Below are 20,996 nucleotides of genomic sequence, written 5' to 3'. Positions count from 1 at the left end.
GGGGGTTTTGCTTCAACTTCTCCATGGCTGTAGCACCTCTGACTGATCTGTTGAAGAAGAGGGCTGATTTTAATCTGGTCTTCCTGCTGTCAGAGTGCTTTTGAAAATGTGAAACTGCTTCTTAGCTCTGACCCTGTGTTGGCTGCCCCATGATTGGAACTGCCTTCAGCCTATATGTGGATGCCAGTAACTTAGGGGCAGGTGTAGTGTTGCATCAAGCAGATGGGGGTGTTGAACATCCTGTTAGTTATTTCTCCCGAAAGTTTAACAGCTATCAGTTGAATTATTCAGTGGGGGAGAAGGAGGCCCTTGATTTAATCTGGGCGTTGCAGCATATGTGTGGTCCCTATTGTGGTTTACACTGACCACAACCCCCTTACTTTCCTGCACACCATGCTTTGCCCAAATCACAGGATTATGCGCTAGTGTTTGTTCCTGCAGGCGTTCCATTTGGATGTACGACATGTTAAAAGTGTGGATAATGTGGTGGCTGATGTGCTTTCCCGTGCACCGATTTAGTCGCTCTTCGGACGCCTTCGTTGTTTGTTTTCATTTTTAGTTGATGGTCTGTACAGGGTTTATTTTGTCCTTCCTGTTGCTCTGGCTTCTGCTCTCCTGTCACTTGGTCTCCATTTCTTTCTCTTAAATTGTTTTAAATTGCTTCCAGGTACCGTGGTTGCTGAGGATGAATGGGGTCAGGTGATTTGGTTGGGTTGGTACCATGGGCATCCGGTGGGCCTCTTACCTTTATGGTTTGTATAGTATTTTTTGTCTGAACCTTTATTAGTTATGGTTTTTGACCAGTTGTATTGGCGTATGTGTGGTTGTGGGTTTTGTTTTCAGGGCTTTGTTAGTTCCTGATTTTCATAGGATGGGGTTTTACACCCCCTCGGTTTCCCTGCCTCCTCTGTGTTTATATTTGCAGATTGCGGACAGGTGGAGCTGATTGGGTCGTTAAGGTGACAAGTAGCACCTGGGTTTGGGATCAACTAGGTGATAAAAGGTCCTGATGCCCAGTCCTGCCTCTCTCTCTCGCTCCACAAGCACCATTTTGTTTTGTGTTCTGGTTGATTGTTTTTGATTAGGTGCACCTTTAACACTTACACACATTTTACCTTCATCCATGCATTTCCATTACATCCCTCACATGCCTACATTCACAAGTAAGTTTTCTTGTTCAAATCTAGGCTAATCACTATGCCTTACATCCCTTATTGTACAAGTAATATCCCTCCCAGAAACACTGTTCATCTGACTCAGATATAATACTCCCCATCGCTTTATTAACACGGTTAGTGAAAACCCTTGCCAAAATCTTATCAGTATTCCGTAAACTTAACGGCCTAAACTTTCCCAGCTTCTCCATTTATTTTATAATATTTAACAATCTTGTGGACAATGATTCTGGAACTACCTGTGCCTGTTCCATGTACACATACACGTCCAACAATACAGATGATAAAACTCACTTTTCAGCCCATCTGATCCGACTTTTTTCCCCTATTACTGGCCAAGACAGCCTCCTGTATCGCCTTCACTATCATCTTTGTCATACATTTTTCGTTCAGCATCAGATAATTTAGCATCAATAAAACCTAAAACCACTTCACTACAGCCTTGATCGCCACCCCCCCCCCATTGCCCCATACATGCACTCTTTTCAAAGTTATGTACAGCAGCCTGAGCTTCCATAAAGCCTGCCACATCATAACCCTCCACCGTATCAACTTTTTCCAGCTCAATGTCAAGTCGTTTATTCAAAGCTATCCGCTCCCTCTTTAAAAGAAAATTCCTCCGTCTTGCATAGTCAACACTCAACCATCTAATCTTCTCTTTTAGACCCTCCCACCACAATCCAATATTAACACATTTAAAATCACTAAACATTTCTCTGTTTTAATACAATCGGCAATCATATTAATATATTTTTCTTCTTTTAGTAGCTCAGCATTCAAACAATGTACACCACCCCCTCTAGTAGGCACACTATGACCCAGCAGGAACCCAAGAGAGGCATAATTACATACATTTAAATCATACCTAATCTTGTGAACATATTGCACTACATTTACAGCCGCTAAAGAATAATGAATGCGACTTTGCCTGAGACCGTTTAAAAAAACCTGTCTCCTCGAAAGCTCTCTCACCTGGATGCATACCCCGACATACATCACTCAATGATCCTTCATTACCCCCAGCAAGACTAGCCTAGACAGATCAGAGCACAACAATGTACTCCTTAACATGTCCATTGTAGTCAAACGAACGTTAAAATCCCCCAACCAATATACAGTAACCCACACAATGGTGCTCAAGTGACTGAAAAAACACAGCTCGGTCAATCTCATTGTTAGGTGCATAAACATTCAAAAAATTTAACACTTAAAAGCCTACCCTCACCCGTGTGCACTTCCCTAATATTCTGCACACTATCCCGCTTAATTAAAATATCAACCCGACACATCCTCTCCCTACCATTATTAAAATAAAGCAAATCCATCCACTGCTTTCTTACTCCATCCATCATACTGTCAGTCTAGTGTCTCTTGAAGGCATAAAATAACAGCCTGAAGTAGGCTTACTGTCTGTCTGGTCTAAATTTTCCATATGTCGTAGTCTCATTCACTTTTTAAGGATACCCCCCCTTTCTCTCAATTTCCACATGAAGACATACCCTAATCTGTCTTGCTCAGGCCCAGAAGCAAGGATATGCATTTTCTTGGTATCATTTGAAAGGATACAGTCTGAATGTTGTGGAAATGTGAATTGAATGTAGGAGAATATAACACAATAGATCTGGTAGAAGAAAATACAAGGAAATAAACATAAGTTTTCTGTTTTTTATTGTTGTTGCATCTTTCAACTGAACAGGAACAGCCAAACATTCAGATAGGATGCTGGGGATAATTTCGATGCAGAACATAAGAGGGCAACAGTATTTGAGAAATGTTTCAGACACATATCTTCAGGAATGAGCGAGCTACATGACATTGAGCATGAAGTCACCCAGGTGTCCCACACAAATGTACCCAAGTGGCCGAATTGGTACAGTGATACATTTTGATGTAAATAACTATATACAAAATACAAAATTTGTATTCTAACACACCCCCCCAAAAAAAGTACAAATTTTTATTTATTTTTTAAATAACAAGGGTAACTATTTACACACATTCAATGTATAATGTAAAATATTGTGAAGACGTGGCCCATAGCAGTCTCTTTCTGCTGTAAAGCATAGAGTTACTGAGCAGGTGGTACATGTGATGGGGCATTTCCTGTGACAAAGGGCACAACGTCGCCTCCTCACTGTGCCCTTTTTGCCCTGAGGCACATTCATGCCTGCAGAGATGAATTTGGGCAGGTGAACACCACTGGTTGAAGGAGCAGAAGAGACAGAGGTAGAAGGGATAGAAGGTGCTGCAGTGGACTTGCTGTAGCCAGCAAGCTCCTGGATGAGCAGCTCTCGGAAGGCTAGCTGTGAGATGGGGAGCTTTCCACAGCTCTTGGCCATTTCCTTCTGTATAATGAAGGAATTCACCAAAGCAATGTCAATGAAATGATAGAAAAAAAGTATTGTACCATTTCATGGTCTTGTGGAGCACATTATAGTAGCCTATCAGCGCATCTGACAGGTCTACACCCCCCATGCTCTTGTTATAGTCCTTGATAGCTCCAGGTATGGGGACATTTTTGTCTGTCCATGCCCCAGTAGCGCCCTTCACACGCCTGATGACGTGATCTCCACTGAAGGACTTGTGGATACTGGAGCACATGACCACCTCTCTGGTATCCATCCACTTCACAAAGAGCAGGCCATCTTGGCGAATCCATCGGATGCTACCCCGCTCAGCCCGCTTAGGCATGTCGTTCTCCTTGGTTTTTGGAAAGCCCACTCTGTTGGGCTGAATGGTGCCACAAGCCCACACATCCAGCTTCCTCAGGTCTGTGAACAGGGTAGGGCTTGTGTCGAAGTTGTCCACAAAAAGTTTGTAGCCCTTCCCCAGCAGTTGAAAATCTAATAATGCCATGACAGAATCATAGCTGAGTCCCTTACCGGTCGCAAAACTGCTCTTCCCCCTCATAAACAAAAAAATTGCATGTGTATGCACACGCAGAATCAGCCAAAACAAACAATTTGTAACCCCATTTAGTTGGTTTGTTACGCATGTACTGTTTTAGGCTGATTCTGGCCTTTGAGGCTACCATCCTCTCATCTATGGAAAGGTTCTGGGCGGGCTGAAAATAGGTCTTGCAGGCCTCAACCATACTGTGGTAGAGAGGTTTAATTTTGCAGAGCCTATCATACCCTGCTGTGCCTCGCTTCTTGTCGTTGTGCCACCTTCAACTTCTGGGTCACTGATATGAAGCGCCCGTGAGATTGTCAGAAACCTTTTGCACGACATGACAGTGCAGGGGAAAGGCAGTTGATAGAGGGGTGCAGTTTTCCAATACTGTTTCAGGGTTTTCAGCTTCACTAGACCCATGTATATGACCATTGATAAATAACAAAAAATATCTGACATGGAAATAGGCTCTTTCTTGCCTGCCTGCTTCTTAGCACCATATTTATTAGTGTTGAAGACAAGGGAATCAATAACTGATGAGGTGAAAAACAGCTGAAAAAGTTGCATGGGGCTGTAGTTGGAGGTCATGTCCAGCTGAGGTCCTGGTGTCCTTTTCGGTCTGAATATTGGAGGTGGTGGGCCCACATCTTCCTCCAGCACAGAGTGCCAACGACCCTCCTCCTCTCTGATTGCAGGTTTATCTTTTCCCCACCTCCACTTCTTTGTCACAGACTTCACACCTGGCCGGGCGTGGGGTAGGTGTGGAGCCGGAGACAGCAGGGGTCCGGCTAGATGAACCAGCTCGTGTGGGGGATGGGCACCTTGGCAGTGGGGGCTCCCAATCAGAATCGGAGGGACTGTGAAATAAAGACAGACACAGATTATATATAGAGTAGGGAACCTCAATCACTATGGTGAGGTGCTGTTCCATTCCATGTTTAGATAAAATACATGTAAAAAATATCTAATATATACAGACACACACTCATAATGTTTAGCCATGTACTTCACACATTTCATTGCTGATTATATATATGTCAAATAAAATATATATATTTTTTAAATGTATTTTATATCTCAAACAACTCAAATTAACAATATTTCATATTATTAATTTCAAACAACGGCATGAGAGGTACCTATCATTCCAAAATTGCATCCTCTATGCAAAAACATTTCTTCAAATTGAGAGTCCAAACTTGTCTCACTATCTGACTCATCTTCAAGTAACTCTGTGTCACTATCTCTATCAATTTCATCAATAATATCGTGTAGATCTGTATACCTGGACTTTGCCTTTTATTTTCCAGATTTACTCGTCATAATTCTATCGATAAAATAGCGGAAAATGATCTCAACTCAATACTGCTACGCGCAAGCAATGTGGCTCCTTCAGGTAGAAATTTCAATGGTGAATGGCTGTGTTTAGCTGGTCTTCCCGGATATAACCATTAGATATTGCCGTTTACCTCAGCTCATTGGCTATCTACCAAGCTAGATTTCAAGACGATCAGTGGTCATTGGGCCGAAATGCAGTCAATCAACGAAGCACTGGTCATATCATTGGCGCGCAATAAGGTCATTGTTTGGTGTGTTAAACCTCTTACATCTAGATGTTCCGCTAGCGGAACGTCTGCTCCAATATCCAATGATGGGCGTGGCGCGAAATACAAATTCCTCTAAAATCCGAAAACTTCCATTTTTCAAACATATGACTATTTTACAGCTATTTAAAGACGAGACTCTCGTTAATCTAACCACACTGTCCGATTTCAAAAAGGCTTTACAGCGAAAGCAAAACATTAGATTATGTCAGCAGAGTACCCAGCCAGAAATAATCAGACACCCATTTTTCAAGCTAGCATATAATGTCACAAAAACCCAGAAGACAGCTAAATGCAGCACTAACCTTTGATGATCTTCATCAGATGACACACCTAGGACATTATGTTATACAATACATGCATGTCTGTTCAATCAAGTTCATATTTATATCAAAAACCAGCTTTTTACATTAGCATGTGACGTTCAGAACTAGCATACCCCCCGCAAACTTCCGGGGAATTTACTAACAATTTACTAAATTACTCACGATAAACGTTCACAAAAAGCATAACAATTATTTTAAGAATTATGGATACAGAACTCCTCTATGCACTCGATATGTCCGATTTTAAAATAGCTTTTCGGATGAAGCACATTTTGCAATATTCTAAGTACATAGCCCAGCCATCACGGGCTAGCTATTTAGACACCCACCCAGTTTAGCCTTCACCAAAATCACATTTCCTATAAGAAAAATGGTCTTACCTTTCCTGTTCTTCGTCAGAATGCACTCCCAGGACTTCTACTTCAATAACAAATGTTGGTTTGGTCCCAAATAATCCATCGTTATGTTCCATCAGCAACGTTTTGTTCGGGAGTTCTAGACACTATCAGAATGGTAAATCACGGTCGGGAGCATGGCGCATAACGTGACAAAAAAATTCTAAATATTCCATTACCGTACTTTGAAGCATGTCAACCGCTGTTTAAAATCAATTTTTATGCAATTTATCTCGTAGAAAAGCGATAATATTCCGACCGGGAATCTGCCTGTCTGTAAATAGAGGGAAAAACAGAAAGGCGGGGGCGGGCAGTCAGGCGCCTAAGCCTTTTGTCTGCTGATAGACCACTTAGCAAAAGCTCTCGTGTGTTTCAGCCAGGGCTTTGAATTACGTCATTCAGGTTTTTCCCGGGCTCTGAGAGCCCATTGGAGACGTGGGAAGTGTCACGTAACAGCAGAGATCCCTTGTAATAGATAGAGAGAATCAACAAGGGGAAGAAATGGTCAGACAGGGTACTTCCTGAACATAATCTTCTCAGGGTTTGGCCTGCCAAATGAGTTCTGTTATACTCAGACACCATTCAAACAGTTTTAGAAACTTTGGAGTGTTTTCTATCCAAAGCTAATAATTATATGCATATTCTAGTTTCTGGGCAGGACTAATAATCAGATTAAATCGGGTACGTTTTTTATCCAGCCGTGAAAATACTGCCCCCTAGCCATAAGAGGTTAAAATCAGTTATTTTCGGTCAATACGTCCCGCAAAAACAACCATCAAGTATGGTTGTGTTACTAACAGACAGAGAATTGCAATGAAACCAACCATGACTGGATAAACGTACAATTAGTGTGAGTAATTACATCGAATGCTTCGTCGAAAGTTGAAGGAGCCGGAATTCATGACACTAGCCGGTTAGGAAATGTTTCGTGTTATGCTAGAAAAATGTATTTTATAGAACAAACGACCATTTATTGTGAAGATTGGGCCTTTTGTATCACCAAAAGAAGATCTTCAAAGGTAATTGATTATTTTATTGCTTTTTCTGACTTTAGTGACGCTAATGCTTGGTTGGAAAATGCTAGTAATGCTTGTGTTTGCTGGATGTTGTCCTCAGATTATTATAATGTATGTTTTCACCGCAAAGCCTTTTTGAAATCGGACACTGTGGCTGGATTAACAATATGTTAATCTTTTGAATTATGTAAAATACATGTATTTACAAGAATGTTTAATATTTAGAATTGTGTATTTAGAATTTTTTCTCTCTGATATTTCACCGGATGTTCACCTAGCCCGTAGAAGTTAAATGGTGTTCATGTGATTTTGGTAACAACTTTGCCTGTAGTGATGTACCTCCTCTGGTGGTTTCTCATACCCCATCCCATGTAGGGATTATCGATGAAAACGTACAGCAAATCCTGGAGGTATTCTCTGCATGCGGTGCTGACACTACGGTCAAAACGGAATTTACACAACACATAACCGAACAGTTAGGCAAAGGTTAATAATTTAATGGATTATCTATGTCCTGTAGTGATCTTGTGATGGAGCAGTCCGTTGATCCTACCTTAAGGTTTATTTGATCAAGTACTTCCGGTTGAGGTAAGGAGTGTTGCCCAGGGTTACAAAGTTCAAGATCAGTTGTTGATGAGGAAATGGACGCATCACAGCAAAAGTTGTGGGTGATGCTATTGTTCAGATCGCGGTTCCTTCTAAGCTTTGATCTAGTTTTGAAAATATCTCATGACGTTTCTGATCACTTAGGGGTTAGTAAAACCTATGATCAAATTGTACGTCATTTTTATTGGCCTCATTTAAAGACATTTCCGCTTACATCAAAACATGCCATGTTTGTCAGCTGACTGGGAAGCCTAATCAGATGTTAAGGCCCGTCCCGCTACAACCTATTACTGTTACAGGCCAGCCATTTTAGCATTTGCTTATTGATTGTGTTGGACCCTTACTCCGTTCTAAAGCTGGTAGCACCTACATGTTAACTGTGGTGTCAGGCTACGAGATCCTGCAGCCTATCGAATTCACAACATTACCACTAAATCTGTTGTGAAGGCTTTGTCACCATTCATCTACATTTTTGGAATAACTCAGTTGACTCAGATCCATCAGGGTTCCAACTTCACTTCTCACATATTTTTACAAGTCTTGTGACAATTGTGTTTAAAACATAAGCAGGCCAGTGCTTATCATGTGCAGAGTCAAGGGGCCCTTGAGTGTATATCAGACTTTGAAGTCACTGCTACTTGCTGTTAAAGAAGTATCACGAGAGCACTGGTTCCAGTCCTAATGACCTTGTTTTTGGTCATACTGTGCATGGCCCTCTTGCTGTATTAAAGAAGGATTGGAAGGTGGTTGAGGCTCCCCCAAATTTGTTGTCATATGTTAGTATTTCTGACATCAGTTGTATGTAGCTTGTGAAATGGCTAAAGAAAAACTAGCTTCCTCTCAGGTGAGGATGAAAAGGTTTTGACCGGCAACAATTTAGTCCAGGGGACCAGGTTCTGGCTCTGCTGCCCATTGTTGGTTCTCCTTTTCAGGCCAAATTCAGCGGCCCATACACTGTGGTTCGCCAATTGTCCGATCTGATTGCTACCCCTGAGCGCAGAAAGGCGTATCAGCTCTGCTATGTCAATTTGTTGAAGCCCTATTATGCTCGTTTGTCTTCTGAATTGACTAAAGCAGAACTATGTGCTACAACTGACATGGTTAGTCCTGTTCTTTTGGTAGAATCCGTTGATCTGAGGTCAGCCACTTCACCTTCACATGCAGTGTGATGAACAGGGGGTGCCGGGCCCTGATGGTGGTATTTTGCAGGGTAGGTTGAATTCAGAGTCCCTTGCAAACTTGGAGAGTTTGTTGGGTCACCGGTCTCATTGTCAAGCAGAGTTAACTGATTTGATCACTGATTTTCAGTCTTGTTTTGCTGACACATAGATATGGTAGGAGAAAATCCAAAGAAAAACCAACCTGAATATTATTTTTTTTGAGAGCCCATGCTCTTACAATGGAAAGCATAGGGGCATATTCAATTCCAGCTCCCGTATGGCTTCCGCTAGGTGTCAAGTCTTTGTTCAAGGCTTCAGGCTTGTAACTTGAATAACGAGTAATAAATATGAGTTTTAGTACAACTACACTAGTTTGGAAATCCTTGTTTACACGTGCTTTGAAGAGGATGCGAACATACTTCTTTCCGTATGAAATATTATAGTTAAGTTACATTTTAGGGTACCTGAGGACTAAATTGAAACATGTTTAGCCGCAGATTCGGATTCCTTTCTCTGCATGTTGAAAGAGTGGATTACTCAAATCGATGGCACCAACTTAATGTAGTGTCGTTTTGTTAGATAAAATCCTTCTTCATATCCCAACAATTTTGTTGGGATATGAAGAAGGATTTTATCTAACAAAACGACACTACATGTTATAGCTGGGACCCATTGGATGACAAATCAGAGGAAGATTTTCAAAAAGTGAATATTTAATTGCTATTTGTGATTATATGAAACCTGTGACGGTGGAAAAATGTTGATGTGGGGCGTCGTCCGCAAACAAATGCATGGCATGCTTTCGCTGTAAAGCCTACTGTAAATAGGACAGTGCAGTTAGATTAACAAAAATGTAAGCTTTCAACCAATATAAGACACTTGTATGTACCTAAATGTTTAATATCCATAATTTAAGATTATTTATTTGAATTGTGAGCCCTTCAGTTTCAGCGGAAGTTGTCTAGCCTTAAGAAGTTTTAAGTACATGCTGGTTAATGATACCAGTGTACCATCATTCTCCAGTTGGGCCTCCCCGTGTCTCTTGGTGAGCAAGCCAGATGGTTCTCTTAGATTATCCACTCCCACGGATGGAAGATTGTGTTTACCAGGTTGGCTGCCCGGTTTTTCAGCAAGTTTAATTTGCTGAAGGGTTACTGGCAGGTGCCTTTGTCATCAAGAGCTCATGAAATATCTGCTTTTAGCTTTTATTATTCCTTCAGATCTTTTCTCCTATACGGTCAGGAGTTTAGGCCTACGCGACGCTCCTGCTACGTTTCAGTGTCTTATGAATAGGGTGATCTCTGGCCTTGAAGGCTGTGCTCTTTATCTAGATGTGGTTTTTATACTGTCACTTGGGTGCGCTATCTGGTGCAGATACGGACTCTGTTTGAATGTTTGAAAGAGGCCTGTCTCACTGTGAACTTAGGAAAATGTGAGTTTGCCCAGGCAACAGTGACCTACCTCGGCAGAGTTGTCGGGCAGGGTCGTGTTCTTGCAGGTGCGGGCTAAAGTGGCCGCTATCGATCTGTTTCCACCGCCCACCATCAAGGAGGAGCTGCAACGCTTTCTAGGTATAGTTGGGTATTATCGGGGTTTTGCTTCAACTTCTCCACGGTTGTAGCACCTCTGACTGATCTGTTGAAGAAGAGGGCTGATTTAATCTGGTCTTCCTGCTGTCAGAGTGCTTTTGAAAATGTGAAACTGCTTCTTAGCTCTGACCCTGTGTTGGCTGCCCCATGATTGGAACTGCCTTCAGCCCATATGTGGATGCCAGTAACTTAGGGGCAGGTGTAGTGTTGCTTCAAGCAGATGGGGGTGTTGAACATCCTGTTAGCTGTTAAACTTTCAGGAGAAATAACTATCAGTTGAATTATTCAGTGGGGGAAAAGGAGGCCCTTGCTTTAATCTGGGTGTTGCAGCATATGTGTGGTCCCTGCTGTGGTTTACACTGACCACAACCCCCTTACTTTCCTGCACACCATGCTGCGCTACTGTTTGTTCCTGCAGGCGTTCATTTTGGATGTACGACATGTAAAAAGTGTGGATAATGTGGTGGCTGATGCGCTTTCCCGTTCACCGATTTAGTCGATCTTCGGACACCTTTGTTGTTGTTTTTCGGTTGGTGGTCTGTACAGGGTTTATTTTGTCCTTCCTGTTGCTCTGGCTACTGCTCTCCTGTCGCTTGGTCTCTATTTCTTTCTCTTAAATTGTTGCTCCCAGGTACCGTGGTTGCTGAGGTTGGATGGGGTCAGGTAAATTGTTGGGGTTGGTACCATGGGCATCCGGTGAACGGCTTGTAACTTGAATACAATAAAACCTATACAATAAAACCTCTTACCTTTATGGTTTGTATAGTAATTTGTGTCTGAACCTTTATTAGTTATGGTTTTTGACCAGTTGTATTGGCGTATTTGTGTGTTTGTGGGTTTTGTTTTCAGGGCTTTGTTATTTCCTGATTTTCATATGATGGTGTGTTACACCCCCTCGGTTTCCCTGCCTCCTTCTCTGTGTTTGTTTAGATTTGCAGATTGCGGACAGGTGGAGCTGATTGGGTCGTTATTAAGGTGACAAGTTGCACAAGGGTTTGGGATCAACTAGGTGATAAAAAGTCCTGATACCCAGTCCTGCCTCTCTCTCTCTCCACAAGCACCATTTTGTTTTGTGATCTGGTTGATTGTTTTTGATTAGGTGCACCTTTAACACTTACACACATTTTACCTTCATCCATGCATTTCCATTACATCCCTCACATGCCTACATTCACAAGTTAGTTTTCTTGTTCAAATCTAGGCTAATCACTATGCCTTACATCCCTTATTGTACAAGTAATATCCCTCCCAGGAACACTGTACGTCTGAATCAGTTATGATAGTCCCATCACTTTATTAACACGGTTAGCAAAAATCCTTGCCAAAATCTTATCAGTATTCCGTAAAGGCCTAAAATTTTCCAGCTTCTCCCTGCTCCATTTGTTTTACAATACACTGTTCAAAAAAGTAAAAGGAACACTTAAACAACACATCCTAGATCTGAATGAAAGAAATAATCTTATTAAATACTTTTTTCTTTACATAGTTGAATGTTCTGACAACAAAATCATACAAAAATAGTCAATGGAAATCCAATTTATCAACCCATAGTGGTCTGGATTTGGAGTCACACTCAAAATTAAAGTGGAAAACCACACTACAGGCTGATCCAACTTTGATGTAATGTCCTTAAAACAAGTCAAAATGAGGCTCAGTAGTGTGTGTGGCCTCCACGTGCCTGTCTGACCTCCCTACAACGCCTGGGCATGCTCCTGATAAGGTGGCGGATGGTCTCCTGAGGGATCTCCTCCCAGACCTGGATTAAAGCATCCGCCAACTCCTGGACAGTCTGTGGTGCAACGTGGCGTTGGTGGATGGAGCGAGACATGATGTCCCAGATGTGCTCAATTGGATTCAGGTCTGGGGAACGGGCGGGCCAGTCCATAGCATTAATGCCTTCGTCTTGCAGGAACTGCTGACCCACTCCAGCCACATGAGGTCTAGCATTGTCTTGCATTAGGAGGAACCCAGGGCCAACCGCACCAGCATAGGGTCTCACAAGGGTTCTGAGGATCTCATCTCGGTACCTAATGGCAGTCAGGCTACCTTTGGCGAGCACATGGAGGGCTGTGCGGCCCCCAAAGAAATGCCACCCCACACCATGACTGTCCCACCGCCAAACCGGTCATGATGGAGGATGTTGCAGGCAGCAGAACGTCTCCACGGCGTCTCCAGACTCTGTCATGTCTGTCACGTGCTCAGTGAGAACCTGCTTTCATCTGTGAAGATCACAGGGCGCCAGTGGCGAATTTGCCAATCTTGATGTTCTCTGGCAAATGCCAAACGTCCTGCACGGTCTTGGGCTGTAAGCACAACCCCCACCTGTGGACGTCGGGCCCTCATGGAGTCGGTTTCTGACCGTTTGAGCAGACACATGCACATTTGTGGCCTGCTGGAGGTCATTTTGCAGGGCTCTGGCAGTGCTCCTCCTTGCACAAAGGCGGAGGTAGTGGTCCTGCTGCTGGGTTGTTGCCCTCCTACGGCCTCCTCCACGTCTCCTGATGTACTGGCCTGTCTCCTGGTAGCGCCTCCATGCTCTGGACACTACGCTGACAGACACAGCAAACCTTCTTGCCACAGCTCGCATTGATGTGCCATACTGGATGAGCTGCACTACCTGAGCCACTTGTGTGGGTTGTAGACTCCGTCGCATGCTACCACTAGAGTGAAAGCACCGCCAGCATTCAAAAGTGACCAAAACATCAGCCAGGAAGCATAGGAACTGAGAAGTGGTCTGTGGTCTCCACCTGCAGAACCACTCCTTTATTGTGGGTGTCTTGCTTATTGCCTATAATTTCCACCTGTTGTCTATTCCATTTGCACAACAGCATGTGCAATTTATTGTCAATCAGTGTTGCTTCCTAAGTGGACAGTTTGATTTCACAGAAGTGTGATTGACTTGGATTTACATTGTGTTGTTTAAGTGTTCCCTTTATTTTTTTGAGCAGTATATTTAACGATCTTTTGGACAATGATTCTGGAACTACCTGTTCCCGTTCCATGTACACATACACGTCCAACAATACAGGTGCTAAAATATCCACAAATTGATGATAAAACTCACATTTCAGCCCATCTGATCCCGGACTTGTATTCCTATTACTGGCCAAGATGGCCTCCCGTATCTCCATCAACGTCATATCTTTGTCATACATTTTTCGTTCAGCATCAGATAATTTAGCATCAATAAAACCTAAAACCACTTCACTACAGCCTTGATCGCCACCCCCCCCCCCCATTGCCCCATACATGCACTCTTTTCAAAGTTATGTACAGCAGCCTGAGCTTCCATAAAGCCTGCCACATCATAACCCTCCACCGTATCAACTTTTTCCAGCTCAATGTCAAGTCGTTTATTCAAAGCTATCCGCTCCCTCTTTAAAAGAAAATTCCTCCGTCTTGCATAGTCAACACTCAACCATCTAATCTTCTCTTTTAGACCCTCCCACCACAATCCAATATTAACACATTTAAAATCACTAAACATTTCTCTGTTTTAATACAATCGGCAATCATATTAATATATTTTTCTTCTTTTAGTAGCTCAGCATTCAAACAATGTACACCACCCCCTCTAGTAGGCACACTATGACCCAGCAGGAGCCCAAGAGAGGCATAATCACAAATGTAAATCATACATAATCTTGTGAACATTTTGCACCATATTTACAGCCGCTGAACAATAACCAATGCGGCTTTGCCTGAGACCGTTTTAAAACAGCCTGCCTCCTTGAGAAAGCTCTCTCACCTGGATGCATACCCCGACATACATCACTCAATGATCCTTCATTACCCCCAGCTTGACTAGCCTAGTCGGATCAGAGCACAACAATGTACTCCTTGACGTGTCCAGTTTAGTCAAACAAATTTTAAAATCCCCCAACCAATAACCACAAAATGTTGCTCAAGTGACTGAAAAAACACGGCTCGGTCAATTTCATTATTAGGTACATAAACATTTAAAAAATGTAACACTTAAAATTCTACCCTCACCTGTCTGCACTTCTCTAATATTCTGCACACTATCCAGCTTAATTAAAATAGCAACCCCACACGTCCTCTCCCTACCATTATTAAAATAAAGCAAATCCATCCACCGCTTGACCAGCCTCCTTTCCTTCGCTTCTTTCCTCACTCTTTGGACTTCAATCTGTCGACACGTCACGCACAGAGTCCTTCCTCTTCGAGGATTCACCCTTCACCTCCTGCACTTTCAGATGGATCCTTGGCCGACACTCCTCCACCCTCAGGCTCCTTTCCATCTTCGACGACGTCGTCCAAGAACTCTCCATCCATGCTAGACCCAATTCCATCTGCCACAGTAGATTCATCACCCTCTTCTCTTTCACCATCCTGGCCTCCTTTTTCTCCCTCCCCGTTCTCTCTTCTACCACCTCCTCCTGTTGTTCAATGTCAACACCGTCTGTCGGCCCAGTACACATGCAGCGACTCAGCTAATAATTTTAAAAATATATTTCAAACAAATTGCCAAACTAAATATATCTATATATATATATATATCAAAAAGCAGCAAACAATTCCCTCTCCTACAAAACCAACTTGCCTGCAACAACTTCCTCAATCAATGACCCTACTTAGCTTCCGAGATCAGATGAGATCGCAGACCAGGCTAGCAGACAAGACAAACCTGAAGACAGTGGGAGGAGCTAAGGGAAGACAAAATGATACACAGGGGTAATGCAAAACAGAACAAGCAAAAAAGAAAAACTAAATATAAATTAATAAAGAAAGGAAAAGGACCAGCGGGCCTGTAGTCTACCACCAAGACCACCACCTTACCCAGGACAAAATAAAATAATTGTGAAACAGAACAACAATAATACACTTAACAAAATAACTCGGAGCACAATTTCCCGGGCTCCCTCCGGCCTATGATCGCCTCTCCGATCAAATGCAGCAAATGTCAAAGAAAATTGCCTGTAGCAAGCCCGTTATATTTGTACAACATTTATACACATAAAAACAGCATTTGAATATTACATTTAAATTTGTTAAAGTACATGTTAACAATAGAAGCAACCATGAATAAATGTATTTTTTCTTGTGAAACATCCAATCTGTAAAAGCCATTTAAATTGTGTACAAATTATTTAACAAAAGTAAAACATTTAAGGCATATAAACATGTTTAAAAAAGTTACTTTGTTTAAAAAAGTGCTATTCCGAATCAATAACCGTCCTGTCCTTCAGGGCCCAGAGGAGATCCCTCCCCTAGGCGCCGCAGCGCTGTCAGGCCGTGACCGCCGGGACCTTGGGTGTTGTGGGGGACCCTTCGCCTGGGGTCGAGGCCCCCTTCGTTACCACCCCAGGGCTACCATGGCCACTGCCTGGGGGGTGTTTTCTACTCGTTTCGCTACCAGCAGGTTATGGGAGGACCACAGTGCTTCCTTCCACAGGTCCCTGGCAGCTCTGCACTCCCAGAGCAAGTGCCTCACCGACTCCTCTTGGCCACAGCCTGGTCAGGTGTCCTCCCCATGCCCCCGGAGTGCATAATGGCCCTGACCTGGAGGATCTCGTGGGTGACAATCCAGGACAGGTCCCATTGACGGTTCAGGAGAGCAGGATGGGCCACGTTGTGCCAAACCGTTGTGGGCTCGCCTGTAGCAAGCCCGTGCACGGGACACCCTGGTTCCCGCTCCTGCAAAAGAGAGAGAAGAGCACAATGTTTAGCTAAAATGGTTACTGCCTCTTTTTCCAGTTTAAAAAGTCTTAACTTCTGGAGCTGGACATAGTGTGCGGGGAGCAGGAAAGAGACTGGGATCAGCCTCAGGGTTCTGAGGTAAGATCCCAGCCAGAACTGTGCGAGGGCCTGAGTCTTGTTGTTGACCGGGGAGGTGGCAAGAGTGAGAAATAACGCTGTGTAGCGGCTGCCCAGGAGCAAGTAGAGGTCAGGAAAGCCTATCCCCCCTTGGACCCGGGCCTCTTGACCACCTCCCTCCTCAGCCTCTCCAAATTGCTTCCCCGCAGGAAGTAAAACATGATCTGTTCCAGTGCTAAAAGAGGTCTTCGTGGGGGGATAAAACAGAACTGATTAACCTGTTGGGGCTAGGGGGCAGTATTTTCACGGCTGGTTAAAATACGTACCCGATTAAACTGGTTACTACTCTTGCCCAGAAATGAGAATATGCATATAATTAGTTGATTTGGATAGAAAACACTCTAAAGTTTCTAAAACTGTTTGAATGGTGTCTGAGTATAACAGAACTCATATGGCAGGCCAAAACCTGAGAAGATTCCATACAGGAAGTGCCCTGTCTGACAATTTGTTCTCCTTCTGTAGCATCTCTATCAAAAATACAGCATCTCTGCTGTAACGTGACATTTTCTAAGGCTTCCATTGGCTCTCAGAAGGCGCCAGAAAGTGGAATGAGAGCTCTGCATTCGGGGCTAAGTACAGCAGCTCCGTTTGTTACTGGTCAGGCAGGGAACAATGACACTGGAGTGCGCGTCCACGAGAGGACTCCATGTTTTTCTTTCAATCTTTGAACGTATACAACGTCACCCGGTTGGAATATTATCGCTATTTTACGAGAAAAATCGCATAAAAATTGATTTTAAACAGTGTTTGACATGCTTCGAAGTACAGTAATGGAATATTTTGAATTTTTTTGTCACAAAACGCGCTCGCGCGTCACCCTTCGGATAGTTACCTGAACGCACGAACAAAACGGAGGTATTTGGATATAACTATGGATTATTTCGAATGAAAACAACATTTGTTATTGAAGTAGAAGTCCTGGGAGTGCATTCTGAAGAACAACAGCAAAGGTAATCAAATTTTTCTTATAGTAAATCAGTGTTTGGTGAGGGCCAAACTTGGTGGGTGTCAAATTAGCTAGCCGTGATGGCCGGGCTATCTACTCAGAATATTGCAAAATGTGCTTTCACCGAAAAGCTATTTTAAAATCTGACACCGCGATTGCATAAAGGAGTTTTATATCTATAATTCTTAAAATAATTATGTATTTTGTGAACGTTAATCGTGAGTAATTTAGTAAATTCACCGGAAGTTTTCGGAGGGTATGCTAGTTCTGAACAAAACATGCAAATGTAAAAGCTGTTTTTTGATATAAATATGAACTTGATTGAACAAAACATGCATGTATTGTATAACATAATGTCCTAGGAGTGTCATCTGATGAAGATCATCAAAGGTTAGTGCTGCATTTAGCTGTGGTTTTGGTTTCTGTGAGATATATGCTAGCTTGAAAAATGGGTGTGTGATTATTTCTGGCTGGCTACTCTCCTGACATAATCTAATGTTTGCTTTCGCTGTAAAGCCTTTTTGAAATCGGACAATGTGGTTGGATTAACGAGAGTCTGGTCTTTAAAATGGTGTAAAATAGTCATATGTTTGAGAAATTGAAATTATAGCATTTTTAAGGTTTTCGTATTTCGCGCCAGGCACTACCATTGGATATTGGCGAGGCGTTCCGCTAGCGGAACGTCTGTCCATATGTGACATCCACCCCCAAAACCCTCCCCTACATAACAACAAATGTATCCTCAACCTTTACCTCCCTATTCCCAAACAAAATCCCTACCCCCGAAGAGTGAACCCCCCTACACACCAAACTGATTCCCCCTTATCCCACTCCCTCTTAAACCTCACAACATCCCCCCATCCCTTAGGTGAACCTCCTGTAAAAAAACTAAAATCAAACCCCACACCCTCTAAATAACTAAAAACCGCCCTTCTTTTTATCCTATCCCTCAAACCCCTTACATTTAAACTAACAAAAGTAATTTTATCCATAATGAAAACATTAACATAAACCTACTAACAACAAAAACAAAACAGGAGGCTCACCCGATGCTCCCCTGCTCCATCTCCTCTGACAGTGAAGCAAAAATGCTCCCCCCGTCCGAAGGATACAGGTCCTCCTCAGATGAGTCCACATGCTCGCACCCAACTTGGGACACTCTGTTTCCCCCTTCTCCCCCCTTCCTCTAAGACCCCCAAGTCATCTGCCCATGACGCCGGGAAAGGGTTGGGGATGGAGATTTCCGGCTTCTCTGAACAGCCTTGCGACCCTCCATCCCCAGGTTGCAGAGATAGAGCAGAGGTCGTCATGTCAATTTCCGCTAGGGGTAAAGGGAGGGATGAGTCCTGTGAGGACAGGGGCGGCACTCGCACGCTTGCCTGCCCACTCCCCTAAGCCTCCCACCTCTTCTGCACCTCACCCTTCCGCTTCGTCCTCTTCTTCTTGTTGACGTAGGGTTCCTGCTCCAGCGCCGGGATCACCCTCCCTACTGACGGTTCCTTCCCATCCTGCCCGAGCTCGAGCAGCACTCCAGAGTCTGAGGCCCACTCCCCTGCCCTTGACCCCAACACTGGAAGATTTTCCACCATTTCTACCAGGGCCCCAAGTCCCTCCACCCCATCAAGTGATGAGCCCATCTGCTCCATTCCGCCACCCGCCTCCTCCACCGCCGGCTGCTGGATAGCGGACCCCTCACCTCCTTTCACTGATGGCCCTGATGCCACCTCTTTCCCAGCCCTGGCACGTGGAGTGGGCGTTGGTGAGGATGGTCTCTCCTGCTTCTTCCTCTCTGGGTCTTTCTTGCTAGACCCAGGGTCCCTTCTCTGCAGCTGTTCCCCCACAGAGTCTCTTCCTTCCTTTCTGCCTGCCGCCGCCTCGGCATATGACTGCCGACGGGACGGACAGTCCCGGAACAGGTGCAGCCTACTACCACACCCGTGGCACTCCTTCGGCTCCCTACAGTCCTTTACCTCATGCTCCCCCAATTTGCAAAACCTGCATCTCCCTGTACTGCAGGCAGCCGTAACGTGCCCATACTCCCTACATTTCTTACAGAAAGGGGGTTGACGGGTGTAGAAGAGCATCCCCCTGTCCAAACCCAGAGAAAAGACCGCCGGGGGATGTAGGAAGCCATCAAACCCTTCCTTATCCGGCCTAAGGAGCACCTGGAACTGATGGCGGCCATTCCAGAATCCCAAAGAGTCCTTCACATATCTTGCCCCCGACGTGACCTCACAAAAACGGCCCAGGAATGCCCCTATGGTGATATCCGTTACATGAGAATTGTACATATGTACATTAATAGTCCTGAAATTGGTCTTAGACAGACACGTTACATTAAAAAAGGACAATGGCTTCTCTCCAGCAGACGCTTTGGCTCTGTCCATTATAACGTCGCACATACCTTCTGTATGAAAGGTCACGTCATATGCTTCCTCCATAGCATTTCCCTGCAGACACATAACCTCTGGGACTTTGACTTTCAGGGCCCCCATCAAAACGGTTCTTCCAAAGGAATCTCTTGGCAAGCATGTATCTTCTTCTTTCTTCCAAGCGAAACGGATTGTGTTCTTAAGTCCAGTCCTGGGGTCCGACCCTGCGCTGTTGTTGTTGGCCATCTCCTCACGGAAAAAAGCCGTAAATCCAAGTTGAAAAATACATTTTAACTGGATTTCTTACTCCCTCCGGCCTTCGACCTTTGACTCAGCGGGCTTTGAGATACCTCGGTGCCAAGCTTGATCTGAGCCAAATGGCCAAGAAGCGATAACCCACAAATTGACCCCTGCACCCGCCGTGCACCCGGGGTCTCGGCAGACCTCAGCGGTTTGGCAAAAGTTGGCTCCTCCCCACCCGATGCTTGCCTGGTGACAGGCGGGTGTTTTTTTTTAAGTCACTAGCTCTTTAAGCCTAGTGCGACTATTTGTTCAAAGCCCGGCAAACACGCCAGTCGTCGTCGGGCTTGAACTCAATTGCCCGAGCGACTACTTTGAGTGGAAAAATATGCCGGTCGGTCAGCCGGCTTCAAGTCAAACGCCTGAGCAAAAAGTCTCGGCGTCATCTCTGTCAATTTCTCTTGAAACAAGATACCGGGCTCTGCCAGAAGCAAAGCCCTTCCAAAAATACGTTGAACTCGTAAGTGTTCCTCTCCACGGAAGTCTTTAGTAAAAGCCGAAAGGCTTGTGCGTAATGAAGAGAAACCAGAATCGTATGGAAGTCAGAGGTCGGGGCCCGAGACACACACACTGTGCACTATAGGCCGGGTTCCCGTGGGTGGTCCCCGAACCCACTCTTCCAAGTTTTTGAGGGCTGTGGGTAAAAAGTCACAGACAGACAGACTATCCTGGTGAAGTGATTGTATTTTTTGGGGGTTCAAAAACAGACACAAACACACACACACAATCCTGGCCAATGTTTCTTATGTAAAATGAGCCTGTTGTCCAGAACCCGCG

At 44.1% G+C, this 20,996-nt stretch overlaps 1 non-coding gene across 1 annotated transcript; it reads right to left on the bottom strand.

Moving 5' to 3' along the window:
* Positions 1 to 20,636: 20,636 nt before the first annotated feature.
* On the bottom strand, positions 20,637 to 20,753 carry LOC115201793 (U5 spliceosomal RNA). The gene has a single exon (XR_003879826.1). It is a non-coding gene; the product is annotated as a U5 spliceosomal RNA (small nuclear RNA).
* Between the last annotated feature and the right edge of the window lie 243 nt (positions 20,754 to 20,996).

This window comes from Salmo trutta, chromosome 10, assembly GCF_901001165.1.
Source record: "Salmo trutta chromosome 10, fSalTru1.1, whole genome shotgun sequence".
Lineage (NCBI taxonomy): Eukaryota > Metazoa > Chordata > Actinopteri > Salmoniformes > Salmonidae > Salmo > Salmo trutta.
The sequence above is the reverse complement of the archived record's forward strand: the minus strand, read 5'-3'. Positions and strand labels throughout refer to the sequence as shown.